Source organism: Oncorhynchus keta, chromosome 34 (assembly GCF_023373465.1).
Source record: "Oncorhynchus keta strain PuntledgeMale-10-30-2019 chromosome 34, Oket_V2, whole genome shotgun sequence".
NCBI lineage: Eukaryota > Metazoa > Chordata > Actinopteri > Salmoniformes > Salmonidae > Oncorhynchus > Oncorhynchus keta.
In genome coordinates this window covers 10,818,316-10,825,815 of record NC_068454.1, presented here as the reverse complement: position 1 = coordinate 10,825,815, position 7,500 = coordinate 10,818,316, and positions in this window count along the sequence as shown.

Here is a 7,500-nt window from a genome sequence, read left to right as displayed (position 1 = left end):
CTGTGAATTATGTAAATGTCGGTTGGGGGTATTCTGTGAATTATGTAAATGTCGGTTGGGGGTATTCTGTGAATTATGTAAATGTCGGTTGGGGGTATTCTGTGAATTATGTAAATGTCGGTTGGGGGTATTCTGTGAATTATGTAAATGTCGGTTGGGGGTATTCTGTGAATTATGTAAATGTCGGTTGGGGGTATTCTGTGAATTATGTAAATGTTGGTTGGGGGTATTCTGTGAATTATGTAAATGTCGGTTGGGGGTATTCTGTGAATTATGTAAATGTTGGTTGGGGGTATTCTGTGAATTATGTAAATGTTGGTTGGGGGTATTCTGTGAATTATGTAAATGTTGGTTGGGGGTATTCTGTGAATTATGTAAATGTCAGTTGGGGGTATTCTGTGAATTATGTAAATGTCGGTTGGGGGTATTCTGTGAATTATGTAAATGTTGGTTGGGGGTATTCTGTGAATTATGTAAATGTTGGTTGGGGGTATCCTGTGAATTATGTAAATGTTGGTTGGGGGTATCCTGTGAATTATGTAAATGTTGGTTGGGGGTATTCTGTGAATTATGTAAATGTTGGTTGGGGGTATTCTGTGAATTATGTAAATGTTGGTTGGGGGTATTCTGTGAATTATGTAAATGTTGGTTGGGGGTATTCTGTGAATTATGTAAATGTTGGTTTGTGTAATCTCTGGAATTTTTCTCAGTAGCGTACGAGCTATTTTTGGATCTGTGTTGAAACCTATCTATAGTAGAACAGCAATGATCAAATGCTCAAATACATTTACAGAACTTCTGATCATTTTCTTGCCATAGTACCTGACTTGCAAATCTTAGATCACCTATTGCAAAACTTTAAATACTAAGGTCATCATCAAATATAAAATTCACTCTTACAATTAGTGTTCTGTTCAAACAATATAACACAATGTTTTCATCGAATAAAAATGTGTTCGATTGTGTTCAGTGTTTCAGTCAATCGGAAAATCACCCCTTCAGTGTCATACTTCATCTTCAGTATATGGAAAATATGTAGACGATGGGGGACTGACCATTGACCAAATCAGGCTTTGTATTGAATAAATGAACATGTATTGTGATGATGCTGATGAATGAATCCTGCACAGAATGTGCTTCTTTTTAATCAAATGTTGTTGTTTTTTTAATCAGGAAAAATATTTGATGTGTATGAAATTGTTTGGTAAACTATGTACAAGGGGAATTATGTCCCATAATGCCACAGCTTTTAGATAGTTGTCATTCCAATTCAGATCATTATGATTTAGTGACGGCAAAGAACATGTAGTGATCTACTGGGATTTTTAAAACTTTCTTGTTTGTCTACTTGGACTCAAGAGATATATGTGGTTGCGTTAATTTTTGTATGTTCTTTTGATTAATTTATTTACCATTTTGATTGTATAATAGCTTTGAGAAGGAAACTACATTTTGAAAACACATTTATTTATCTGTCTTGTGAACTTTTGTTTTTACAAATCTGCAACTATGTCCCCCCCCCCAAAAATGCTTGTACACAATTGAGAATAACGGTGGTAGTGGTTGGTGTACTTTCTGGGGGTTAGAGTACTTGGGTAGTTTTGTGGGAAACTGGTGTGGGTGGGGAATTTGACATTTCCTGTCTTCCTGTCTGTCACACTGTGCTGTCTATCAGCCAACTAATCATACTACCAAATATTCTACTAATATAAAATGGGTCCTTGTCATCTTTCCCTTTGCTGTTTTCAAATCATCCTGCAATTATACATATACATGTATAGGCAGTCACATATACAGAGCCTTGCGAAGGTTTTCGGCCCCCTTGAACTTTGCGACCTTTTGCCACTTTTCAGGATTCAAACATAAAGATATAAAACTGTATTTTTTTTGTGAAGAATCAACAACAAGTGGGACACAATCATGAAGTGGAAAGACATTTATTGGATATTTCAAACTTTTTTAACAAATCAAAAACTGAAAAATTGGGCGTGCAAAATTATTCAGCCCCCTTAAGTTAATACTTTGTAGCGCCACCTTTTGCTGTGATTACAGCTGTAAGTCGCTTGGGGTATGTCTCTATCAGTTTTGCACATCGAGAGACTGAAATTTTTTCCCATTCCTCCTTGCAAAACAGCTCAAGCTCAGTGAGGTTGGATGGAGAGCATTTGTGAACAGCAGTTTTCAGTTCTTACCACAGATTCTCGATTGGATTCAGGTCTGGACTTTGACTTGGCCATTCTAACACCTGGATATGTTTATTTTTGAACCATTCCATTGTAGTTTTTGCTTTATGTTTTGGACCATTGTCTTGTTGGAAGACAAATCTCCGTCCCAGTCTCAGGTCTTTTGCAGACCCCATCAGGTTTTTTCCAGAATGGTCTTGTATTTGGCTCCATCCATCTTCCCATCAATTTTAACCATCTTCCCTGTCCCTGCTGAAGAAAAGCAGGCCCAAACCATGATGCTGCCACCACCATGTTTGACAGATTCTTCTTCCGGCGCCGACAGAGATGGCCGCCTCGCTTCGCGTTCCTAGGAAACTATGCAGTTTTTTGTTTTTTTACGTGTTATTTATTACATTAGTACCCCAGGTCATCTTAGGTTTCATTACATACAGTCGAGAAGAACTACTGAATATAAGATCAGCGTCAACTCACCATCAGTACGACCAAGAATATGTTTTCCGCGACGCGGATCCTGTGTTCTGCCTTACAAACAGGACAACGGAATGGACCGCATGCAGCGACCCAAGAAAACGACTCCGAAAAAGAGGGAAACGTAGCGGTCTTCTGGTCAGACTCCGAACAAGGGCACATCGCGCACCACTCCCCAGCATTCTTCTTGCCAATGTCCAGTCTCTTGACAACAAGGTTGACGAAATCCGAGCAAGGGTAGCATTCCAGAGGGACATCAGAGACTGCAACGTTCTCTGCTTCACGGAAACATGGCTTACTGGGAAGACGCTATCCGATGCGGTGCAGCCAACGGGTTTCTCCACGCATCGCGCCGACAGAAACAAACATCTTTCTGGTAAGAAGAGTGGCGGGGGCGTATGCCTCATGACTAACGAGACATGGTTTGATGAAGGAAACATACAGGAACTCAAATCCTTCTGTTCACCTGATTTAGAATTCCTCACAATCAAATGTAGACCGCATTATCTTCCAAGAGAATTCTCTTCGATTATAATCACAGCCGTATATATCCCCCCCAAGCAGACACATCGATGGCTCTGAACGAACTTTATTTAACTCTTTGCAAACTGGAAACCATTTATCCGGAGGCTGCATTCATTGTAGCTGGGGATTTTAACAAAGCTAATCTGAAAACAAGACTCCCTAAATTTTATCAGCATATCGATTGCGCAACCAGGGGTGGTAAAACCTTGGATCATTGTTACTCTAACTTCCGCAACGCATATAAGGCCCTGCCCCGCCCCCCTTTCGGAAAAGCTGACCACGACTCCATTTTGCTGATCCCTGCCTACAGGCAGAAACTCAAACAAGAGGCTCCCACGCTGAGGTCTGTCCAACGCTGGTCAGACCAAGCTGACTCCACACTCCAAGACTGCTTCCATCACGTGGACTGGGACATGTTTCGTATTGCGTCAGAGAAAAATATTGACGAATACGCTGATTCGGTGTGCGAGTTCATTAGAACATGCGTCGAAGATGTCGTTCCCATAGCAACGATAAAAACATTCCCTAACCAGAAACCGTGGATTGATGGCAGCATTCGCGTGAAACTGAAAGCGCGAACCACTGCTTTTAATCAGGGCAAGGTGTCTGGCAACATGACCGAATACAAACAGTGCAGCTATTCCCTCCGCAAGGCTATTAAACAAGCTAAGCGTCAGTACAGAGACAAAGTGGAATCTCAATTCAACGGCTCAGACACAAGAGGCATGTGGCAGGGTCTACAGTCAATCACGGACGACAAGAAGAAACCCAGCCCAGTCACGGACCAGGATGTCTTGCTCCCAGGCAGACTAAATAACTTTTTTGCCCGCTTTGAGGACATGCGGTCTCTCCTTCACTGCAGCCGAGGTGAGTAAGACATTTAAACGTGTTAACCCTCGCAAGGCTGCAGACCCAGACGGCATCCCCAGCCGCGCCCTCAGAGCATGCGCAGACCAGCTGGCCGGTGTGTTTACGGACATATTCAATCAATCCCTATACCAGTCTGCTGTTCCCACATGCTTCAAGAGGGCCACCATTGTTCCTGTTCCCAAGAAAGCTAAGGTAACTGAGCTAAACGACTACCGCCCCGTAGCACTCACTTCCGTCATCATGAAGTGCTTTGAGAGACTAGTCAAGGACCATATCACCTCCACCCTACCTGACACCCTAGACCCACTCCAATTTGCTTACCGCCCAAATAGGTCCACAGACGATGCAATCTCAACCACACTGCACACTGCCCTAACCCACCTGGACAAGAGGAATGCCTATGTGAGAATGCTGTTCATCGACTACAGCTCGGCATTCAACACCATAGTACCCTCCAAGCTCGTCATCAAGCTCGAGACCCTGGGTCTCGACCCCGCCCTGTGCAACTGGGTACTGGACTTCCTGACGGGCCGCCCCCAGGTGGTGAGGGTAGGCAACAACATCTCCTCCCCGCTGATCCTCAACACGGGGCCCCACAAGGGTGCGTTCTGAGCCCTCTCCTGTACTCCCTGTTCACCCACGACTGCGTGGCCACGCACGCTCCAACTCAATCATCAAGTTTGCGGACGACACAACAGTGGTAGGCTTGATTACCAACAACGACGAGATACAGGGAGGAGGTGAGGCCCCTCGGAGTGTGGTGTCAGGAAAATAACCTCTCACTCAACGTCAACAAAACTAAGGAGATGATTGTGGACTTCAGGAAACAGCAGAGGGAACACCCCCTATCCACATCGATGGAACAGTAGTGGAGAGGGTAGCAAGTTTTAAGTTCCTCGGCATACACATCACAGACAAACTGAATTGGTCCACTCACACTGACAGCTGTTTGGCGCAGCAGCGCCTCAACCTCAGGAGGCTGAAGAAATTTGGCTTGTCACCAAAAGCACTCACAAACTTCTACAGATGCACAATCGAGAGCAACCTGGCGGGCTGTATCACCGCCTGGTACGGCAACTGCTGCCTCAACCGTAAGGCTCTCCAGAGGGTAGTGAGGTCTGCACAACGCATCACCGGGGGCAAACTACCTGCCCTCCAGGACACCTACACCACCCAATGTTACAGGAAGGCCATAAAGATCATCAAGGACATCAACCACCCGAACCACTGCCTGTTCACCCCGCTATCATCCAGAAGGCGAGGTCAGTACAGGTGCATCAAAGCTGGGACCGAGAGACTGAAAACAGCTTCTATCTCAAGGCTATCAGACTGTTAAACAGCCACCACTAACATTGAGTGGCTGCTGCCAACACACTGTCATTGACACTGACCCAACTCCAGCCACTTTAATAATGGGAATTGATGGGAAATGATGTAAATATATCACTAGCCACTTTAAACAATGCTACCTTATATAATGTTACTTACCCTACATTATTCATCTCATATGCATACGTATATACTGTACTCTACATCATCGACTGCATCCTTATGTAATACATGTATCACTAGCCACTTTAACTATGCCACTTTGTTTACTTTGTCTACATACTCATCTCATATGTATATACTGTACTCTATATCATCTACTGCATCCTTATGTAATACATGTATCACTAGCCACTTTAACTATGCCACTTTGTTTACTTTGTCTACATACTCATCTCATATGTATATACTGTACTCGATACCATCTACTGTATGCTGCTCTGTACCATCACTCATTCATATATCCTTATGTACATATTCCTTATCCCTTTACACTGTGTATAAGACAGTAGTTTTGGAATTGTTAGTTAGATTACTTGTTGGTTATCACTGCATTGTCGGAACTAGAAGCACAAGCATTTCGCTACACTCGCATTAACATCTGCTAACCATGTGTATGTGACAAATAAAATTTGATTTGATTTGATTTGATTTGGTCGCTCCTCTTTTCAGTTTTCTGCAGCTAGCGACTGGAACGAGCTGCAACAAACACTCAAACTGGCCAATTTTATCTCAATCACTTAATTCAAATACTCAATCATGGACACTCTTACTGACAGTTGTGGCTGCTGTGCGTGATGTATTGTTGTCTCTACCTTCTTGCCCTTTTTGCTGTTGTCTGTGCCCAATAATGTTTGTACCATGTTTTGTGCTGCTACCATGACGTGTTGCTACCATGGTGTTGTCATGTTGTGTTGCTACCATGCTGTGTTGTCATGTGTTGCTGCCTTGCTATGTTGTCTTAGGTCTCTCTGTATGAAGTGTTGTGATGTCTCTCTTTTGTGATGTGTGTTTTTGTCCTATATTTACATATTTTAAAATGTTTTACATTTTTAATCCCAGCCCCGTCCCCGCAGGAGGCCTATTGTCTTTTGGTAGGCTGTCAATATAAATAAGAAATTGTTTTTAAATGACATGCCTAGTTAAATAAAGGTTCAATTCGTTTTTGCTCTGACATGCACTTTCAACTGTGGGACCTTATATAGACAGGCGTGTGCCGTTCCAAATCATGTCCACAGGTGGACTCCAGTCAAGTTGTAGAAACATCTCAAGGGATGATCAATCTAAAAATGTGTTTGATTTGTCATTACGGGGTATTGTTTGTAGATTGATGAGGATGTTTTTAAATGTACGTTTTAAAATAAGGCTGTAACGTAACAAAATGTGATAATTATGATAATTATCAATAAACGTGAAGTTTGGTAATAAATGTAAAATCTGAAGAAAAACAAACAGTAAAACTGGACAAATCTGAGGAGGTACGTGCCTTTATGCCCCAAACTGGATGTAGAGTCAATGATGCATTGTGTCGTAATGAAGGGTTTTTGTACCTCATTAGCTTTGGAGTTTTGGACAAAATAAAATACATTTATAGCTTCAACAGAAGCACTAGCTCAGTATACAATGTAAGTATGTTTGAGAGAGTGAAGAGGAGAGAGAGGGGAGAGAGATGGAAGAGGAGAGAGAGAGAGGGGAGAGGAGAGAGAGAGGGAAGAGGAGAGAGAGGAAGAGGAGAGAGAGAGAGGGAAGAGGAGAGAGAGGAAGAGGAGAGAGAGGAAGAGGAGAGAGAGGGAAGAGGAGAGAGAGGGAAGAGGAGAGAGAGGTGAAAGAAAGGGAAGAGGAGAGAGAGAGGGAAGAGGAGAGAGAGGAAGAGGAGAGAGAGAGAGGGAAGAGGAGAGAGAGGAAGAGGAGAGAGAGGAAGAGGAGAGAGAGGGAAGAAGAGAGAGAGGGAAGAGGAGAGAGAGGGAAGACGAGAGAGAGGGAAGAGGAGAGAGAGGTGAAAGAATGGAAGAGGAGAGGGAAGAGGAGAGAGAGGGAAGAGGAGAGAGAGGGAAGAGGAGAGAGAGGAAGAGGAGAGAGAGGAAGAGGAGAGAGAGGGAAAAGGAGAGAGAGGGAAGAGGAG